This window comes from Kogia breviceps, chromosome 4, assembly GCF_026419965.1.
Source record: "Kogia breviceps isolate mKogBre1 chromosome 4, mKogBre1 haplotype 1, whole genome shotgun sequence".
Taxonomy (NCBI): Eukaryota; Metazoa; Chordata; class Mammalia; order Artiodactyla; family Physeteridae; genus Kogia; species Kogia breviceps.
Window position 1 is genome coordinate 105,130,716 of NC_081313.1, and position 23,088 is coordinate 105,153,803.

A 23,088-nucleotide genomic window follows, 5' to 3' on the forward strand; every position below is an offset into this window, starting at 1 on the left:
CGCTAGGTCACTTGGCAGTATCACGATCTACGATCCACGATCCTTAAAAAAAATCTAGCAATTTCATGTTATAATGTAGAAGACTATAATTATGATAGAGCTCAAAATTCCCCCAAGGGCATGATGGGAAACAGGTGGTGTCCTGCACAACTGCTGTTTCCTTACACTGGACCCAGCTCCTTAAACCCAGAGGTTCTCAAACTCTTGTGTGAGAACCCTCTTAGTGATCTCTGCATTTCTTCCCTCCCTTCCCTTTCCTCCTACTTCCTCTTGCTCCATTAAAAAACAAAAAACAAAAAACTATATAAAACTACCAAACTAGGTTTATGAAAACACTGCTACCCTTTATATGGGACACCAATGATAGAACTGATTTGTTTTTTTATTTTATTTTATTTATTTAATTTTTTTTGCGGTACGCGGGTCTCCCACTGCTGCGGCCCCTCCCATCGCGGAGCACAGGCTCCGGACGCACAGGCCCAGCGGCCATGGCTCACGGGCCCAGCCGCTCCGCGGCACGTGGGATCCTCCCAGACCGGGGCATGAACCCGCGTCCCCTGCATCGGCAGGCGGACCCCCAACCACTGCGCCACCAGGGAAGCCCCCTGATTTATTTTTAATGTGATATTTCTGTTATTTTTTTGGCAAACCATAAAATAACCCAAACACGCAAGAATTCAGACTGTGGCCACTTGGAAGACATTCCCAACTTCCAGCCATCCCTGGGGGGCATCTTGAGAACTGCTGTGATAACTACCTGGTGCAGTGGTTTTAAACTCTGGTTGCACATGAAAATCGCCTGGGAAGCTTTAAAAGTCTTCTCACTCCAGATCAATTAAGTGAGACACTCTAGGAATGGGGCCTAGGCATAAGGAATTTGTAAAAGACCCTCAGGTAATTCTAACATGCAGCCAGGGTTGAGTAAAAGTGGTTTAATGTCATGTTTCTTTACTGTTGGAGTCGGAACTCTGATAAAGAGAGGCAGAGGTGAGCACCCATCTCTGCCACTTACTGCCCTCTGTTTTTTATCTGGTTGGAGTTATATAAAGCCTAAGTGGAACTTAGACTAAGGCTGGTAATTGTCATGGCAATGCCCTAGATTTTCCTATCAAATCCAATCTTATTTTGGATGGGAGACACAGAGTGACTCTAGTGAAGTTAAAATATTTTTGTTCCTATTTAGAATACTCAGCATTAAATTCAACAGTTTTCCCATACAATTTCAAACACTAAAACTTTTTAAAACAGTTTGATTCTCACCTGAATCAAAAAAATTTATCGTTAATTGTAAAGTGTGCTTGACCACAGAGAGTTATCTAGGCAATCAGCATCATATATAGCCTTTAATGCCTCCTGAATGTGAGTTCTGCATATTGATCACAAATTTGCCAATTTCTCTGCTTATTCTTCGTCACTCCCTTCTTTGATTGAATATAAAATAAGCAGGATTTGAAAATCATAGAGCTGGGAGGGACACGTGGAAACCATTTTATCTAGTCTTCTTTTACAATTGGATGCCTGCCTAATCCACTAAGACAGTCAGGCTACTGACTTCGGACGCAGGCGGCAGAAAGCGGCAGCTTGCAGCAAGCAATAGTAGGAAGCAAGATCTTAGTTCCAGGATTGGGAGTCCTAAACACTGGACCACAGGGGCCAGCAGCTAAGGCCTGGGTCCCTAGTTCTTACCTTCCTTGTCAAGAAAGAATTCAGGCAAGGAGGCAGAAGGTTAAGAGAAAAGTAAAAAGTTTATTGGAAAAACAAAGTACACGTGGAAAGACGCACGGGCGAACGGAGAGAGAGCTGTGCCTTTGGGAAGTTTGAGTCCTTTATAAGGGGGCAGTCTTCTGGGTCTTTTTCTTCTTTTTGGCCAATCATATTGTTTTGACCCTATGGCTAATTTGCTTCTGGACCCTCCCCTGGGTGCGTACGCACCCCTAAGTTAAGAAGGATCCCACCGCAAAGGCCTGTGGGAGGAGATAGCAGGACTTACTACGGTTTGGCATCTCCTGCCATTTTGACCCTGTGAAGGCTTTTGCGCATGCGTAGTGTCTCCCTTGCCCCAAGGATGGGAAGTGTGTGACTTCTTGATCCTTTAATAGGGTTTAGTCCCACCCTGTTCCTGCCATAAAATGCCCAATGCCCGGTTATTTACCCTATTCCTGCTGCAGATTTTTATATCGAGGTGCAGACCTTGAAATATAGACAGGAGTCTGGTCATAAATATGTAGTCCTGGAGTTCATTTGTCTCTTGCTTCAGGAAATGTAAACAGGGGCTGGTAATGAATGTCCGGCCTGGAGCTCATCTTCTTCTCTCCCCAGGAGGTGTGAACAGGAGGCCAGTTGTAAATGTCTAGCCTGGAGCCCATCTATCTCTTGCCTCACTACCAAGGTCTTTTGTTAAATTAATGAATGCTGTAGCATGGAGGATGGCCACATCCTTCTAACTGGCTCCCTCATTCCTGCCCACCCCCGCCTTTTCTCCACACTGCAGTCAGAGTGATCATTCTAAATACAAATCCAATCAAGTCACTCCCTTCTTGCTTAACATTCTTCAGTGACTCTGCATTTGCCTCAGGTGCAAATTCAAACTCCTTAGCCTCACTTAAAATCATCTGTAAACTGATCTGACCCTGTTTCCCTCTGCAGAGTCATCTCCTAGAGCTCACTCTAAATTGCAGTCAGATTGCAGTTAGATCTTAGTGATCTAAATGCGCTTCTCCAAATGTGCCCTATATGCCACCACACATTTGCACATGCTGTTCTTTCCCTCCACGATGCTCTCTCTCCCTCTAGGTAAGGAGACCCTTTCTCTATTCTCCCAAGTGTATGGTTCATATCAGGTTGTAGCAAGCAGGGGAGACATCAGAAATTGGAGCACAAGGTGTAGAAAATGGGAGAGGACTTACTGAGATGAGGGTAGAAGATTAGATGAACAGTATTTACATCCTCAAATAAAAGACCTTATTAACTGTTTTTGTATAAAGAGCTTCAAAGTTACATGTAAGACTAAGGTCAAATGGGTTGAGAATGGAACTCTCTGGGGTGGCAATGGTAGTGATGATATTTCAATGGCCATAATGGGAGAGAGAATGCTCTATCTATCTATCTATCTATTTATCTATCATCTATCTCTCTATTGTCTATCAATCTCTCTCTAATCTATCCATCTCTAGCTTTAGTTGGAGCTCAGGTGCAAAGGTTTAAGTTAACCACACTTCTCAGTTTATGCCATATCATTACCATTGGTCCACACAAAGCTGCTGTTTAATTTAGTTTGTTTTTTTTTAACTTTTAAAAAACTTTTATGCAGATTCCTTACTCCTATTTCTCTCTTCCCACATAGGAAACTATTCCGATGTCTTTAATGTGGATGCTTTTATTTGTATGCATTCGCTGGGGTCCATATATTTAAAATTCACTTTTAGTGGTACTATGTTCTATAGCTCATTCTATATCTTTTTACACTGTTTTTAATATTATACATGTTGCCATGTGTTTTTCAAGTCTGTGGCATTCTAACTGCTACAGTCACCATATCTGACCTATTTGTCTTCCCTTCCCTCATTCCAGGTAATGAGCACCCAGATAGCCTCCAACAAACAGTATTGAAATGTATATTCTTTTGTAAGTCCCCTTACAGATGTGTGTGAGACTGTCTTTGTGGTAGGTACTCAGGAACAGGTTCTAGAAATGTGCACACATTAGCTGACAAATGGCACTTGAGCTTTGCCAGGTTGTGCCGTGGAGTGTGCACCCATCTACATGCCCACCAGTAGGGTGTGATATCCCTCCCTCCCCAACACTTGATGTTACCCAGCTCTCCAGTATCTGCCCACATTACTGGAGCAAAGTGATGACTCATTTTGTTTTTCTTTTAAATAAACTTTATTTTTTAGAGCAGTTTTAAGTTCACATCAAAGTTGAATGGAAAATAGGGTGTATACCTTGCCCCCACCCAGCTTCCTCCACTATCAACATCCTGCACGAGAGTGGTGCATAGGGGTTTTTTTTGTTTTTCTGTTTTTAGTTAATTAATTTACTTATTTTTGGTTGCATTGGGTCTTTGTTGCTGTGTGTGAGCTTTCTCTAGTTGCGGCGAGCGGGGGCTACTCTTCGTTGTGGTGCGCAGGCATCTCATTGCGGTGGCTTCTCTTGTTGCAGAGCATGGGCTCTAGGCGTGCGGGCTTCAGTAGTTGTGGTGCTTGGGCTCAGTAGTTGTGGCTCGTGGGCTCTAGAGCGCTAGCTCAGTAGTCATGGCGCACGGGCTTAGTTGCTCCGCGGTATGTGGGATCTTCCTGGACCAGGGCTCGAACCCGTGTCCCCTGCACTGGCAGGCAGGTTCTTAACCACTGCAACACCAGGGAAGCCCCCTGCATATGTTTTAATTGATGAGCCTACATTGACACATAATCACCCCAAGTCCAAAGTTTACACTAGGATTCAGTCTTGGTGTTGCACAATCTATAGATTTTGACAAAAGTATAAAGACATGTGTCCACCATTATAGTATCATACAGAATAGGTTCACTGCCCTAAAAATCCTCTGATTCATCCCTCTCTCCTCCCTAACCTCTGGTAATCACTGATGTTCCCTGTCTCTGTAGTTTTGCCTTTTCCAGAATGTTATATATGGAATCACATAGGATATAGCCTATTCTGATTGGCTTCTTTAACTTAGTAATATCATTTAAGATTTCTCCATATCATTCCATAACTTAATTACTCACTTCTTTTTAGTGCTGAGTAATATTTCATTGTCTGGATGTACCACATTTTACTTATCCATTAACCTACTAAAGGATATCTTAATTACCTCCAAATTATGACAATTGTGTCTAATTGTTTTGTGTATCCCTTAACTGCTTATTGTGGATATAAATAATTTTACTACTTGTGTCTTTTAACCTTCCTACTAGTTTTGTATGTGGTTGATTTACTACTTTCACTGTATACTTGCCTTTACCAATGAGCTTTTTCCTTTTGTAATTTTCATGTTTTTAGTTGTGGCCTATTCTTTTTTACTTAGAGAAATCCCTTTAGCATTTCTCATAGAGCTGGTTTGGTGGTGCTGAACTCTTTCAGCTTTAACTTGATGGCAATTATGAATAAAGCTACTACAAATATCTGTGTGCAGGTTTTTGTGTAAATTTCCAACTCATTTGTGTAAATAATAATAAGTGCCATTGTTGGATTGTAGGTAAGAGTATGTTTAGTTTTGTAAGAAACCACAATACTGTCTTCCAAAATAGCTGTAGCATTCTGCATTCCCACCAGCAATAAGAGTTCCTGCTGGTCCACATCCTCACCAACATTTTTGTTGTCAGTGTTCTGGATTTCTACCATCCTAATAGGTGTGTAGTGTCTTAATTTGGATTTCCCTAATGACATGATGTTGGGCATCTTTTCATATGCTTATTTGCCATCTGTGTATCTTCATTGGTGAGGTGTCTCTTTAGGTCATTTGTCCAATTTTTAATCGGGTTTTTAGTTTTTTTATTGTTGAGTTTTAGGAGTTTTTTGTGTATTTTGGACAACAGTCCTTTATTAGATGTATCTTTTGCACATAAATACATTCTCCCAGTCTGTGGCTTCTCTTCTCATTCCCTTGACTTCTGCAAAGCAGAATTTTTTAATTTTAATGAAATCCAGCTTATCAATTATTTCTTTCATGGGTCATGCCTTTGGTGTTATATCTAACAAGTCATCGTGAAACCCAAGGACATTTAGATTTTCTTCTATGTTATGTTCTAAGAGTTTTATGGTTTTGTATTTTATATTTTGGTCTATGAACCATTTTTAGTTAATTTTTGTAAAGGGTATAAGTTCTGTGTCTATGTTCATTTATTTGTATATGGATGTCTAGTTGTTCTAGCAGCATTTGTTGAATATTATACAATAATTGTATAATGTGATAAATATTGCTACATCTGAAATCATATTATGATATACAAATGTGTCAAAGCAATACACTGTATACCTTACTAATGTTACATGTTAAATTTATTCAATTAAAAAAAGACTACCTTTTCTTCTTTGTCAAAGATCAGTTGACTACATTTATGTATGTCTATTTCTCGAGTCTATTTTGTTTCATTGATCTATAAGTCTGTTCCTTTGCCAATACTGCACTGTCTTGATTATTGTAGATTTATAGTAAATTTTGATGTTAGGTGGTATTCTGACTTGGTTCTTGTTCAATATAGTGTTGGGTATTCTGGATCTTTTATCTCTTCATTTAAATGTTGGATTAGTTTGTCAGCATCCACAAAATAACTTGCTGGGATTTTTATTGAAATTTCATTGAATTGATGGATTTAGTTGTGAAGAATCGACATCGGTTTAGTTTAATTTGCATTTCTCTGATACCAAATAGTTAGGCTACCTCTTTATATGCTCCTTAGCATTTTGGTTTCCTTTCCTGTAAATTATTTGGTCATATCTTTTGTCTCTCTCTCTCTCTCTCTCTCTCTCTCTCTCTCTCTATATATATATATATATATATATATATATATATATATATATATATATATATATATATTTTGAAGTTCCTATCTTTTTCTAGTTGCTTTGCAAGATTTCTGTATATGCTCTGGATATTGGTCCCTGGTTAGTTTTACATGTTGTAAATATCTTCTCCTTATCTTCTGTTCATTAACTCTATCTATCATTTTGTTCCTTGATTAGAGATTCTTAATTTTTCTTTAATCACATTCATAAACTTTTGTCATTATGGTTTGTGTCTTTGGGATTTTGTTAAAAAAGACGTACTTCACTGCTAGGCTATGAAGATATTCTCCTATATTTCCTCCTGTTAACTTCATAGTTTTGTCTTTCACTTTTGGTTATTTAATGTACTTGTGATCAATTTTGGTCCAAGGATTACTTTATTTTTCTACATGTAGTGAATCAATTTTCCAAATTTTGACTCCAAATAATTAATTATTTCCCAGTTAATTTGTGGTACTACCTGAATTGCAAATCACGTCAAACTCTGGATCTGACTCTGAATAGTACTGGGTCTGATTCTGAACATCGTCTTTTTTTTTTTTTTTTTTTTTTTTTGCGGTATGCAGGCCTCTCACTGTTGTGGCCTCTCCTGCTGCGGAGCACAGGCTCCGGACACACAGGCCCAGCGGCCATAGCTCACGGACCCAGCCACTCCACGGCATGTGGGATCTTCCCAGACCGGGGCACAAACCCGTGCCCCCTGCATCGGCAGGCGAACTCTCAACCACTGTGCCACCAGGGAAGCCTCTGAGCATTCTATCTTGTTGCTTTGGCCTATTTGTTATTTCAGTGCAAACCACACCTTTCTTTGCTAATAATGGCTTCATTGTACACCTGATAGCCTGGTATGGCGGATTTCTGTCAAGTCTTCTTTTTCATTGTTTAGCTATTTGTGGATGTTTGTTCATCTCTACGATTTTTTAAAAACATCTTTATTGGAGTATAATTGCTTTACAATGGTGTGTTAGTTTTTTCTGTATAACAAAGTGAATCAGCTATACATACACATGTATCCCCATATCTCCTCCCTCTTGCATCTCCCTCCCTCCCTCCCTATCCCACCCCTCTAGGTGGACACAAAGCACTGAGCTATCTCCCTGTGCTATGTGGCTGCTTCCCACTAGCTAGCTATTTTACATTTGCTAGTGTATATATGTCCGTGCCACTCTCTCACTTCATCCCAGCTTACCTTTACCCCTCGCTGTGTCCTCAAGTCCATTCTCTACATCTGTGTCTTTATTCCTGTCCTGTCCCTAGGTTCATCAGAAACATTTTTTTAAATAGATTCCATACATACGTGTTAGCATACGGTATTAGTTTTTCTGTTTCTGACTTCAATCTGTACGACAGACTCAAGGTCCATCCACCTCACTACAAATAACTCAGTTTCGTTTCTTTTATGGCTGAGTAATATTCCATTGTATGTGTGTGCCATATCTGCTTTATCCATTCATCTGTCGATGGACATGTTTCCATGTCCTGGCTATTGTAAATAGTGCTGCAATTAACATTGTGGTGCATGACTCTTTTTGAATTATGGTTTTCTCAGGGTATATGCCCAGTAGTGGGATTGATGGGTCGTATGGTAGTTCTATTTTTAGTTTTTTAAGGAACCTCCATACTGTTCTCTTTAGTGGCTGTATCAATTTACATTCCCACCAACAGTGCAAGAGGGTTCCCTTTTCTCCACACCCTCTCCACCGTTTATTGTTTGTAGATTTTTTTTTTTTTTTTTTTTTTTTTTTTTTTTTTTTTGTGATACGCGGGCCTCTCGCTGTTATGGCCTCTCCCGTTGCGGAGCACAGGCTCCGGACGCACAGGCTCAGCGGCCATGGCTCACGGGCCCAGCCGCTCCACGGCATGTGGGATCTTCCGGGGCACGAACCCGTGTCCCCTTCATCGGTAGGCGGATTCTCAAACACTGCACCACCAGGGAAGCCCCTGTAGATATTTTTGATGATGGCCATTTTGATGGGTGTGCGGTCATACCTCATTGTGGTTTTGATTTGCATTTCTCTAATGATTAGTGATGTTGAGCATCTTTTCATGTGTTTGTTGGACATCTGTATGTCTTCTTTGGAGAAATGTCTATTTAGGTCTTCCACCCATTTTTTGATTGGGTTGTTTGTTTTTTTGTTATTGAGCTGCATGAGTTGCTTATAAATTTTGGAGATTAATCCTTTGTCAGTTGCTTCATTTGCAAATATTTTCTCCCATTCTGAGGGTTGTCTTTTGGCCTTGTTTATGGTATCCTTTGCTGTGCAAAAGCTTTTAAGTTTTATTAGGTCCCATTTGTTTATTTTTGTTTTTATTTCCATTTCTCTAGGAGGTGGGTCAAAAAGGATCTTGCTGTGATGTATGTCACAGAGTGTTCTCCTGTGTTTTCCTCTAAGAGTTTGATAGTGTCTGGCCTTACATTTAGGTCTTTAACCCATTTTGAGTTTATTTTTGTGTATGGTGTTAGGGAGTGTTCTAATTTCATTCTTTTACATGTTCCTGTCCAGTTTTCCCAGCATCACTTATTGAAGCGGCTGTCTTTTCTCCACTGTATATTCTTGCCTCCTTTATCAAAGATAAGGTGACCATAGGTATGTAGGTTTATCTCTGGGCTTTCTATCCTGTTCCATTAATCTATATTTCTGGTTTTGTGCCAGTACCATACTGTCTTGATTACTGTAGCTTTGTAGTATAGTCTGAAGTCAGGGAGCCTGATTCCTCCAGCTCTGTTTTTCATTCTCAAGATTGCTTTGGCTATTCGGGGTCTTTTGTGTTTCCATACAAATTGTGAAATTTTTTGTTCTAGTTCTGTAAAAAATGCCAGTGGTAGTTTGATAGGGATCGCATTGAATCTGTAGATTGCTTTGGGTAGTAGAGTCATTTTCACAATGTTGAATCTTCCAATCCAAGAACATGGTATATCTCTCCATCCTGTTGTATCATCTTTAATTTCTTTCATCAGTGTCTTATAATTTTCTGCATATAGGTCTTTTGTCTCCTTAGGCAGGTTTATTCCTAGATATTTTATTCTTTTTGTTGCAGTGGTAAATGGGAGTGTTTTCTTAATTTCACTCTCAGATTTTTCATCATTAGTATATAAGAATGCCAGATATTTCTGTGCATTAATTTTGTATCCTGCTACTTTACCAAATTCATTGTTAGCTCTATAGTCTTCTGGTAGCATCTTTAGGATTCTCTATGTATAGTATCTTGTCATGTGCAAACAGTGACAGCTTTACTTCTTCTTTTCCGATTTGGATTCCTTTTATTTCTTTTTCCTCTCTGATTGCTGTGGCTAGAGCTTCCAAAACTATGTTGAATAATAGTGGTGAGAGTGGGCAGCCTTGTCTTGTTCCTGATCTTAGTGGACATGGTTTCAGTTTTTCACCATTGAGAACAATGCTGGCTGTGGGTTTGTCATATATTGCCTTTATTATATTGAGGAAAGTTCCCTCTATGCCTACTTTCTGCAGGGTTTTTATCATAAATGGGTGTTGAATTTTGTCAAAAGCTTTCTCTGCATCTATTGAGATGATCATATGGTTTTTCTCCTTCAGTTTGTTGATATGGTGTATCACGTTGATTGATTTGCGTATATTGAAGAATCCTTGCATTCCTGGAATAAACCCCACTTGATCATGGTGTATGATCCTTTTAATGTGCTGTTGGATTCTGTTTGCTAGTATTTTGTTGAGGATTTTTGCATCTATGTTCATCAGTGATATTGGCCTATAGTTTTCTTTCTTTGTGACGTCTTTGTCTGGTTTTGGTATCAGGGTGATGGTGGCCTCGTAGAATGAGTTTGGGAGTGTTCCTCCCTCTGCTATCTTTTGGAAGAGTTTGAGAAGGATAGGTGTTAGCTCTTCTCTAAATGTTTGATAGAATTCGCCTGTGAAGCCATCTGGTCCTAGGTTTTTGTTTGTTGGAAAATTTTTAATCACAGTTTCAATTTCAGTGCTTGTGATTGGTCTGTTCATATTTTCTATTTTTTCAGGTTCAGTCTTGGAAGGTTGTACTTTTCTAAGAATTTGTCCATTTCTTCCACGTTGTCCATTTATTGGCATATAGTTGCTTGTAGTAATCTCTGATGATCCTTTGTATTTCTGCAGTGTCAGTTGTTAGTTCTCCTTTTTCATTTCTAGTTCTGTTGATTTGAGTCTTCTACCTTTTTTCCTTGATGAGCCTGGCTAATGGTTTATCAATTTTGTTTATGTTCTCAAAGAACCAGCTTTTAGTTTTATTGATCTTTGCTATTGTTTCCTTTATTTCTTTTTCATTTATTTCGGTTCTGGTATTATGATTTCTTTCCTTCTGCCAACTTTGGGTTTTTTCCTTCTTTCTCTAATTGCTTTAGGTGTAAGTGTTATATGAGATTTGTCTTGTTTCTTGAGGTAGGACTGTATTGCTATAAACTTCCCTCTTAAAACTGCTTTTGCTGCATCCCATAGGTTTTGGGTCATCTTGTTTTCAGTGTCATTTTTTTCTAAGTATTTTTTGATTTCCTCTTTGATTTCTTCAGTGATCTCTTGGTTATTTCATAGCATGTTGTTTAGCCTCCATGTGTTTGTATTTCTAACAGCTTTTTCCCTGTAATTGATATCTAGTCTCATAGTGTTCTGGACAGAAAAGACACTTGATATGATTTCAACTTTCTTAAATTTACCGAGGCTTGATTTGTGACCCAAGGTATGATCTATCTTGGAGCATGTTCCATGAGCACTTGAGAAGAAAGTGTATTCTGTTGTTTTTGGACTGCATGCCCTATAAATATAAGTTTAATCTTGTTTAATGTGTCATTTAAAGCTTGTGTTTCCTTATTTATTTTCATTTTGGATGATCTGTCCATTGGTGAAAGTGGGGTGTTAAAATCCCCTACTATGATTGTGTTACTGTCGATTTCCCCTTTTATAGCTGTTAGTATTTGCCTTATGTATTGAGGTGCTCCTATGTTGGGTGCATAAATATTTACAATTGTTATATCTTCTTCTTGGTTTGATCCCTTGATCATTAGGTAGTGTCCTTCTTTGTCTCTTGTGATAGTCTTTATTTTAAAGTCTATTTTGTCTGATATGAGAATTGCTACTCCAGCTTTCTTTGATTTCCATTTGCATGGAATATCTTTTTCCATCCCCTCACTTTTGGTCTGTATGTGTCCCTAGGTCTGAAGTGGGTCTCTTTTAGACAGCATATATACATGTCTTGTTTTTGTATCCATTCAGCCAGTCTGTGTCTTTTGTTTGGAGCATTGAATCCAGTTACATTTAAGGTAGTTATCTATATGTATGTTCCTATTACCATTTTCTTAATTATTTGGGGTTTGTTATTGTAGGTGTTTTCCTTCTCTTGTGTTTCCTGCCTAGAGAGTTCCTTTAGCATTCGTTGTAAGGCTGGTTTTATGGTGCTGAATTCTCTTAGCTTTTGCTTGTCTGTAAAGGTTTTAATTTCTCTGTCAAATCTGAATGAGATCCTTGCTGGGTAGAGTAATCTTGGTTGTAGGTTTTTCTCCTTCATCACTTTAAATATGTCCTGCCACTCCCTTCTGGCTAGCAGAGTTTCTGCTGAAAGATCAGCTGTTAACCTTATGGGGGTTCCCTTGTATGTTAATTGTTATTTTTCCCTTCCTGCTTTTAATAATTTTTCTTTGTATTTAATTTTTGATAGTCTGATTAATATGTGTCTTGGCATATTTCTCCTTGTATTTATCCTGTATGGGACTCTGCACTTTCTGGACTTGACTCACTATTTCCTTTCCCATTTTAGGGCACTTCAACTCTAATATCTTCAAATATTTTCTCAGACCCTTTCTTTTTCTCTTCTTCTTCTGGGACCCTTATAATTCAAATGTTGGTGCACTTAATGTTGTCTCAGATGTCTCTGAGACTGTCCTCAATTGTTTTCATTCTTTTTCCTTTTTTCTGCTCAGCGGCAGTTATTTCCACTATTTTATATTCCAGGTCATTTATCCGTTCTTCTGCCCCAGTTATCCTCCTATTGATTCCTAATAGAAAATTTAAAATTTCATTTATTGTGTTGTTCATCATTGTTTGTTTGCTCTGTAGTTCTTCTAGGTCCTTGTTAAACGTTTCTTGTATTCCCTCCATTCTATTTCTAAGATTTTGGTTCATCTTTACTATCATCGCTCTGTATTCTTTTTCAGGTAGACTGCCTATTTCCTCTTCATTTGTTTGGTCTGGTGGGTTTTTCCCCTGCTCCTTCATCTGTTGCATACATCTCTGTCTTCTCATTCTGTTTAACTTAATGAGGTCTCCTTTTCACAGGCTGCATGTTTGTAGTTCCCATTGTTTTTGGTGTCTGCCCCCAGTGGGTGAGGTTTTGTAGGCTTCCTTGTGGAGGGGACTGGTGCCTGTGTTCTGGTGGGTGGGGTTGGATATTTTCCTTCTGGTGGGCAGGGCCACGTCTGGTGGTGTGTTTTGGGTTGTCTTTGAACTTAGTATGACTTTAGGCAGCCTCTCTGCTAATGGTTGGGGTTGTGTTCCTGTCTTGTTGTTTGGCATGATCTTCCAGCACTGGAGCTTGCTAGCTTTGGGGTTGAGCCAGGTCTTAGTGTTGAGATGGAGATCTCAAGAGTTTTCACTGACTGATATTACATGGGGCCAGGAGGTCTCTTGTGGGCCTATGTCCTGGACTTGGCTCTCCCATCTCAGATGCTCAGGCCTGACACCTGGCCGGAGCATTAAGACCCTGCCCGCCACAGGGCTCGGAAGAAAAAGTGGATTAAGAAAACCCAACAAACCGATAGAACCTCAAACCAAATGGTAAAAGCAAAACTAAACAGACAAAAATGACACAAAGAAACATACACACACTCATAAAAAGAAAGAAAACAAACAAACCAAAAAAATGAACAGTCAGAACCTTAGGCCAAATGGTATAAGCAAACCTAAACAGACAAAATCACACAGAGACACATATACATACGCACTCACAAAAAGAGAAAAAGGGGAAAAATATAAAAAAATAAAGAAGAGAGCAGCAAGACCAATAAATAAATCCACCAATGATAACAAGCACTCAAAATGAAACTAAGATAAATATAAAAACCGGAAACAAATCAGATGCAGAAGCAAACGCCAAGTCTACAATTGCTCCCAAAGTCTATCGCCTCAGTTTTGGGAACATTCATTGTCTATTCAGGTATTCCACAGATGCAGGGTTCATCAAGTTGATTGTGGGGATTTAATCCACTGCTCTTGAGACTGCAGGGAGAAATTTCTCTTTCTCTTTTTTGTTTGCATAGCTACTGGGTTTTAGCTTTAGTTTTGGCCCTGCCTCTGCATGTAGGGTGCCCTCAGGCATCTATTCCCCACCCTGACAAGAGGGGGATAAAACCATGGCTGGGGCTTCCCCTGGTGGCACAGTGGTTGAGAGTCCGCCTGCCAATACAGGGGACATGGGTTCATGCCCCGGTCCAGGAAGATCCCACATACTGTGGAGCGGCTGGGCCTGTGAGCCATGGCCACTGAGCCTGAGCATCCGGAGCCTGTGCTCCGCAATGGGAGAGGCCACAGCAGTGAGAGGCCCGCATACTGCAAAAAAAAAAAAAAAAAAAGCCACGACTGATTAGGGCTCTCTTGCCCACTCATGCCAGGGAGAGGGAGGGGTATTGTAGTTATAATTGGAATGTGGGGCAAGCCTGTGGTGGCAGAGGCCAGCATGACATTGCAACAGCCTGAGGCATGCTGTGTGTTCTCCTGGGGAATTTGTCCCTGGATCCCGGGACCCTGGCAGTGGCGGGCTGCACAGGCTCCCAGAAGGGGAGGTGTGGATAGTGACCTGTGCTTGCACACAGCCTTCTTGGTGGCAGTGGCAGCAGTGTTGGCATTTCATGCCTGTCTCTGAGGTCTGAGCTGAAAGCCGTGGCTTGCACCTGTCTCTGGAGCTCGTTTAGGCAGTGCTCTGTATCCCCTCTCCTCACACATCCTGAAACAATGGTCTCTTGCCTCTTAGGCAGTTCCAGACTTTTTCCCTGACTCCCTCCTGACTAGCTGTGGTGCACTAGCCCCCTTCAGGCTGTGTTCATGCAGCCAACCCCAGTCCTCTCTCTCCAACCCCAGAGTGAGTGGTCAGAGGCTCTGACCTCTGAAGCCTGAGCCTCAACTCCCAGCCCCCACCAGCCCCGGTGGGTGAGCAGACAAGCCTCTCAGGCTGGTGAGTGCTGGTCAGCACCAATCCTCTGTGCGGCAATCTCTCCACTTTGCCCTCTGCAACCCTGTTGCTGCGCTCTCCTCCGCAGCTCTGAAACTTCCCCCCTGTCCACCCCCTATCCCCGCCAGTGAAGGGGCTCCCTATTGTGTGGAAAGTTTTCCTCCTTCACAGCTCCCTCCCAGAGGTGCAGGTCCCATCCCTATTCTTTTGTCTCTGTTTTCTCTTTTTTCTTTTGCCCTGCCCAGGTATGTGGGGATTTTCTTGCCTTTTGGGGAGTCTGAGGTCTTCTGCCAGCATTCAGTAGTTGTTCTGTAGGAGTTGTTCCACATGTAGATGTATTTTTGATGTATTTGTGGGGAGGAAGGTGATCTCCATGTCTTACTCCTCTGCCATCTTGAAGGTCTCCCCTTATAGAATTTTTAGACTCAATTTATAAATTATTCAAAAAATGCAACTGGCATTTTGATTGGTATTGCATTGAATATGTAGATCAAGTTGAGGATATTTATCGTCTTTATAATATTAAGTCATCTCATTCACGAATTTGAATTGTCTCTCCATTCATTCAGATCATCTGTATATTCTTTATTGAATCTTTAATTTTTCTCCATGGCAGTCTTTTCTAAATTAATTCCTAGATACTATATAGTTTTGAACTGTGAATGTCACTTTATCTTTTATATTTTATAATATGCCTTTTATGATTTTGTAAGTTTAAATTATTTAAGTTGATATTGTATCTAGCAACCATGCTGAGCTATCTGAATAGTTATGTTATTTGGGGGCTTGAAAAAACAGAATGTATTGTTTAGTAGTTGTGGAGGCCAGACATCTAAAATCAGTAACACTGTACCAACATCAAGGTGTGGGCAGGGCCACACCCCCTCTGGAAACTCTAGGGGAAAATCTGTTTATTGCCTCTTCCACCTTCTGATGGCTGCCATCATTCCTTGGCTTGTGGCCACATCACTCCAATCTCTGCCACCATGGTTACATTGCTTTCTCTCTTATATATATCAAATCTCCCCCCGTCTCCCTCTTATAAGGATACATGTGATTGCATTTAGGGCCCACACGTATAATCTGACATAATCTCTTCATCTCAAAATCCTTAATTTATTCATATATGCAATTTTTTTTAAGATAAGGTAACATGTACAAGTTCTAAGGAATAGCATCTTGTATCTTTAGGGGCCATTATTCACCCTACTATGCTTTCTCAACTTGGTAAAACATATATAATTCAGCTCCCAATATTGCATGTTACTTAATGAAGAGACACTAAGGCTTTCCCACTAAAGTCAGGTACTAGAGAGGAATCATACAACTCCTATATAACATTATTTTGAAGATGTTACCTATTTTAATTAGACAAGAGAAAATAATTGGAGGATATAATAGTTGGACATGAAGAGCTAGAACTCTGTTTTCAGATGGCATGATTAGATATGTGGAAAATCCAAAAGAATTAATTAAAAATGACCTCAAGTAAAATAATTTAGTAATGTAGCAGCTTATAAAATTAACATTCAAAATCAATAACATTCATAATAGAAACAAAAACCAATTACAAAATGTAATGGAGGAGAAGATCCTCTTATGATTAAAAAAAAAAAAAAGTGCCAAGGTAAAACTTAATTAGAGGTATCCAGAACCTACATGAGGAAAATAAACCTGAAAGTTATAAAAGTTGACTTCAACAAATGGAAAAATGTGCCTCGTTCTTGGATAGAAAAACTCAACATCATTAAAAAATGTTTTCTCTATTTTTATTTATAAATTTATGAAATGCCCAATAATGTTATCATCAGATTTTTCCCCGTGTAGCAACACAATATGATTATAAAACTTGTCTGAAAGAACAAACAAGAAAAAATGGTTAAAACATCCTGAAAGAGAACGGCAATTGGGTGAGAGAATGGGAGGGTTTGCCGTTACATTACAGCAAACCACAAACCCTTTATAATTAAGACAGTTTGGTATTGACACATTAATAGACAGACAGACAGACAAGCGGGACAAGAGAGTAATGAGAAATAGAATAATATGCATATGGAAATTTTGTATATAATAAAGGGAGCATCTCAAATCAGTAAGGACAAGATACATTTTAAAAAATAAATACATTTAATAATAGAAGATTGTGGTTTACTTACAGAAAGATTAGCACACTTAAGAAAATTCAGCATAGTATTTGTCAATGGAACTCAGCTGACCAAACTATTAAAACATTGTTTCTTGCTTTGTGGTTCTGGACTGAAATCACAGATAATGGTTTCATTGTGTTCACTTTAAACTAGAGACATAAACTGTTTAATAAGTGAAATTGAGATGCTGTGTAGCTAGTGTTGTGCTGATAAATGTTTAATACATACACATATACACATGTTTGTGTGTATATATCAATATATATATATATGCATATATATGTATGTATATATGTATACTATTAATTTTACTGATATAAAGGATATTAATAATTTATGAATAGTAATAAAATATACAGTATTCTCTATTGTCAACACCATATAATTAATTGATTCTCACAGAACGCTTTCTTTGATTTTTGCCAAATTCTTATCCATAACCAACCTATGGTTGTAATTGATGAGTGTAGCTTTCATGCAAATGTAGGTTGATATTTTCATTTACATTAATGAGTAAGCTGAAAGTGAAATGACAATGTTGAATCTTGACTTATTTGTGAAGGACATGAGTGACTTCTTTGCTGAATTGGATAATAGGTTCCAACTACTGGAAGATTATTTCTCAATCTTTTGTGCTATTCACAGTGGAACAGCTACAGACAAATGCACTTTTAAAATGAAACTACATTGTTGACGTTTTCTCCATCATTGTCTTAAGTCTAGGCCAGAGGTCAGCAAATTTTTCTAAGGGTCACATGGGAAATACTTTAGACTTTTGGGGCCATTTAGTATCTGTTGCAACTATTCACCTCTGCCAGTATAGCACAAAAACATCCACAGATAATAGGTCAAAACATGGGTGTGGTTGTGGTCCAGTAAGTTTTATTTACAAAAACAAGTGGCAGGTTGGATTTGGCCTACTGGCCATAGTGATGTCTATAGTATACAGTCAACAAAACAATAACTTAAGCCCCGATTTTGGCACTGCCAACTTTCATGATGTGAATACTACCACCATAGTCAATTTCATGCTAGCAATATGATTTTTAATACTGAGTTGAGGAGAGATGTACAGCAGCATGCCATTCTAGAGTCTTACCACCATATAGACACAACAGACAAAAATAACCCCAAGAACCTTGATAATAGTAAAATATATTAAAATAATCAGGAAGTGATGAGTTTTGAATATTTATTAACTTTGCTTTGAACATGATTTATTTCATTGTATGTTTATATAATTTATTTTGTAATAATGGCTGTGTTTAGCAATCAGCTCACAAAATTCCTGAAAATTTAACAGTCAGCTCTTGTGAGCTGGCATGAGCCAGCTACAGCACACCACTGTATGTAGCCCTGTGGGAATAGAGAAAATTGGATTCATTATTTACAGTATATACCAGAATAAATTCCAAATGGATCAGAAACACAAACATAAAAATAAGATGAAACCATGCAAGTACAAGGCAAGACATGGATGAATTCCTCTATAACATGGGAGTAGGGAAAACTTTCCAGACTATGGCTTGAAAGCCAGAGGTATTAAGGGAAATGAGATAGATTAGCTTCAGAAAATGAACTGAGAATTATTCTTTCTTTTTGCATTTTCTGGAATGACTTATGTAACATAGGAATTGTGTTTTTAACAGTTTGATAGAGTCTATTTTAAAAGCATCCAGGCCTAGAGCAATTTGGGATGGAGTTTTAACTACCAATTAAATTTCTTTGATCCTTGTTGGTCTATTTCAAATTCTTTTTTTATTCTTGTACCAGTTTGATGTCCTATGTTTTCTAGGAATTTATCCATTTTATCTGTTTGTTTTTTAAATCTGCAGTTATTTCCCCATCTTCATTTTGACCTGTGTTTTATTTACTTTCGTTGTGTCTTTTTTCTCTTGATCAGTTTTATCATAGGTTTATCTTGGTAATTTTTTCAAAGTAGAACTTTACTTTTATTAATTTCCTCTGCTAAAAAAAAATCATTATATTGTTTCTTTTCCTTATTATATCCTTTTTCTTCTTTGGGTTTGCTTTGATGTTCTTTCCTATAACTTCCTGAGTTGGATGTTTAGCATATTTCTTTTCTTTTTAAATATTTATTTATTTATTTATTTAAATATTGGCTGTGCTGGGTCTTAGTTGAGGTGTGCAGGGTTGCGGACTTCTTAGTTGCGGCATGCATGTGAGATCTAGTTCCCCCCAGGGATCGAACCCAGCCCCCTGCTTTGGGAGTGAAGTCCCCCAACTGGACCAATGGGGAAATCCCTCTTTTCAACTTTTATTGTTTCCTGATAAGCATATTTAAAGGTGTAAATGCTCCTTCAAACACTGCTTTAGGTATGTCCCACACATTTTGTGTCTTCATGTTCATTCAATTCTAGATAGTCTCTCATTTTGATTATAATTTAATTTTTGACCTATGAGTTATTTAGTAATATGGTATTTTCAAAATATAGGACATTTAAAAAAACCTTTTCTGTTACTAATTTATAATATTAATTCATCTGCATAATGTTGTTCCTGGCAAGTTTATTGAGACTTCCTGTAGGCCTAATGTGTTAGTTTAAACATGTGTATGCTTCTAAAAATGTGTATTTGCTATTTGTTGCATGAACTACTATAGCGTATGTATCAAAGCATATATATTATACATAGCATACCACTGAACATTCATATCAAAGATCTGAACAATGTAATTAATAGGATAAACCCACTAATTATACTGTTTAGATAAGGGTCTGCTTAATTTTTGTTTTCTTAATACATTTTTGATAGTTTGGTTTTAAAAGCTCCAACTATTTATATGTTTGTCTCCATATGCTTAATATGGAGACCTATGCATAATAGGTCAGTTATTATGACCTATTATTAGGTGCATACATGTTTGTGATGGTTATCTCTTCTCACTCTATTTTTTGTTTACCTTTTACCTTAATTTTTTTTTTTTTTAATTCACTATTATGATTGCTATTCCAGCCTTCTTTCATGGTTTTGGGGTTTTTTTTTTTCTTCCTGTCTTGACTCTTTCATTTTCAACCTTTTTGTGTCTTTTGGTTTTCAGAATTTTTCTCATACACAACATATGTTTGGATTTTGTTTTTATTTCTTAATACCCTCAGAAAGTATTTTTCTTTTTATTTGTGAGTTAAATCCACTTACATTTATTGTAATTTCTTTTATATTAGAAATTATTTCTCCCACCATATCTTATATTTCAATTTATTGCATTTTCTGCTGGCTCAAAAAATTATTCTATTTTTGTTCAAGTGTAGCTGCTTAAGACCCTTACTCAAGTTTATTCATCCTATTACTTTCTTAAATTTATCAATGTCTGTATATCCAAGGAAATAATTTTTAAAACTTCCAGAAATAAAGAAGAGATCATCAACTAGAATAAGAATCAAATTGAACAGTGGGTGCAAGATGACAAATGGGAAAAATACTTTTTAAATATTAAAAGAAAATAAATTTGAACCTATAATTTTATATCCAGCCCAATTCTTTCAAATGTAATAACTTTTAAAAATATACATATACACACATATATATATATGTGTGTGTGTGTGTGTGTGTGTGTGTGTGTGTGTGTGTATTCATTTCAATTCCAATGCTGAAGCTTTAAAACTACAGAACAGGTAGTTGGGAAGGGAAGATGGAAGTCAGGCAGGGGTGAGCAGGACAAGTTGGAACCTTTATAGAAGCACAAGCTGGAACCTGTGGACAGACTAAAACTCATATTAGTTCTTGTTACCTCTAACCTTGAATATATGTGTTTCTTGCAGAAATCGGGAGCCTTTATCACCATGGCCAAACACACACCTGGTCCAGGAATCAGAGAACCTTAAGGGGATCTATGGAAGGTGGAGCATTTGGAGGCTCCACTGCTTCTTCACACCAGTGAGGTGAGGTGGCAGGTAAGTGAAATCACCTTTAGAACCTTTCCCAGGGATCTTGCTTATGGCCCACCCTAACTGGAAACATAAAAGAAAGGGGATTTGGGGAAAGGGAGTTCAGCCTAGCTAAGCTGACACAGCACAAAGCCACGGCTCACAGGTGTTGGCCCTTTCCCTTCCACCATCTACATCTCCTAGCTTCTTTGTATTTTTTGTCTCTTTATCCTTTCCTGATGACCTCTAGGATAGTTTCTCAATCTGATCTTCCAACTCAGTGATTTATTCACCTTTGTCCATCTTGCTATGTATCTTATCTATTGCCTTTTTCACTCTAGCTATTACATATTTCATACCTACTCCTCGACTTAGTCCTTTCTTATGTTTTCTTGTTCTTGCTTCACATTGCTGGTATCAGCCTTAGCCTCTTAATATATTCATAATCATTATTTTAATTTCCTGGTCCATTTCCTCTTACAATTTTATATAATTTAGATGGTTTATACTGTTGAGTTTGTTGTCTTTCTTATATAGTAGTTGTATTCCTTCTATGGCTTCCTGGTTAGTTCTTTGAAAGAACTCCTCTTCCTCTTTGAACATCAGTTACTACACAAGATTCTGTGCTGGGAAATGGCTACAACCCAGCCTTCAGTTGATGTACCTGTAGGTGAAACAAAGCCAGGGAAGAGAGCCTCATAGAACTGATGGTGATCATTCTAATTTTCCATCATCTACAAATAACTTCTCTAGTATGTCTTTCCCATTTAAACTCTCTAGAAGTAGTCTCCATAGATTCACTCTCCCTGCCCTGGGGGTTTTGAGAATACCCAAAGGTAACTGGTCAGTACACACCACCCTTTCCATCCCTCCTTTCTCCTGCTGGGCTTTTGCACATCTCTTATTGTACCCTCCTGACCCCTGCAGACATGACTGTTGCTGCCAGTTTCTTCGGTGATTGGCGGTCTGTCACTGTCCCCTGTGGCAAGAAGCGAGAACAGAAGAGACCCTCTCCTTTCACACCTCTTCTCACAGCCACCTTAGGTGCCTTTCCTGGCCAGCTGAAGCCTTCTCTCCTTTCTCTCATACCCCCACCCCTCCGCAGCCCTCACATAACACTTCTGAGTCTTCAGACTCCCCAGGGACTACTCATAGGGTGGTATTTTATTCATTTTTAGTCATTAGCTCCTCAAATCCGAGTTTCCCTCCAGCTTCTATAGTTTCTCTAGGGTTGATTTTCAGGAAGCAGACAGTGGCCAGTGTAGTTTGTCATTTTGACAGAATGAGAGAATGGTTTCTAGAATGAACAGGTGTACCATAAAAAGGAGAGAATTAGAGACAGCAGATGTATGAGTTTTAAGGACAGAAAAGCTACAAGTACACACCAAGAGATGCTTTTTTCTATGTTTAATTTTTAAAATTTATCTATCTGTCAATAACTATGTAAATGTATTTATGTATGTTTGCATATATATGTGACTTTAAAAGTGAAATAATGCTATCAGGCTTATAATGAAAACAGCAGTCTTCACCCTTTCCTGCTCCAAACTTCTGCTCTCTCAAGGCAACATATTTCGACATTAAAAAAAAAACCTTTCTTCTGGTGTTTACTTCCACATTCTAAGTAACATGCCTATATCACTGTTTCTTGATTTTTAAATGTTAGCTATTATCTTTGGTTTCCTAATGTAGAAGATGGGGACTTGTACCCGATGTATTTTCCCTTCCAACGAGTTCTCTTCCCCTTCTTACTCCAACCCCTAATATAGTTACGTCACTGCTTTCATTATTAATATTGAGTGTTTACACTATCATGCCCATGCAAACACTATTTACAGTTAAGACCTGCAGCATCCTAAGATTATATTTCCTTCCTTAAATAACTTTTTATTTTCTTAGGGTTAATACTTGTCTCTCCCCATTCCCACCGCCATAGTTCAGTGCTCTCTATAACCTGTCCTAATTCTCTGATGGAGTTGTTGGATAGTTTCAGATGAAAACATCAGCTGATCTACCTGATTCTTCCCCTCCTCATTCCCCCCTTTTGTACAAGCTCCATCTTCCTGCTCACACTAGAGTGCTAGTTAAACCTTCCTTTATCATCATCTTGAAACTTCCTTTGCCCGTCTCCCTGTATGAGATCTCCTATTTCCTAATTTTGTATCTCCCTCTTTCTTGATTCATTCCCTTGTTTGGTGATGAAACTAATATTTTCTGGTCACTTCCTAAAAAAGAGTCCATAAGAGGTAAAAGTTCAAGTCTGTGTGCAGTGGTCATTTATTATTCAGGCTGCCCCACATTTTTGAACACCCCTTTCCCATCGTTTTAATAGTTTCTCACATTATAAATTCTGCATACTTAAAGAAAGACATTTTTCAGGTCAT

General features: G+C 38.4%; 1 protein-coding gene across 5 annotated transcripts in view; it reads left to right on the forward strand.

Annotated features, from left to right (window-relative positions):
- The window catches only part of MEGF10 (multiple EGF like domains 10), a 376,760-nt gene that overhangs the window by 92,294 nt on the left and 261,378 nt on the right, over positions 1-23,088 (forward strand). For all 5 annotated transcript variants that reach the window (XM_067031512.1, XM_067031510.1, XM_067031511.1 and 2 more), the window contains exon 4: positions 20,600-20,731. The gene's annotated coding sequence lies outside the window, so the exon portion shown is untranslated. The remainder of the gene's footprint in view (positions 1-20,599; positions 20,732-23,088) is intronic.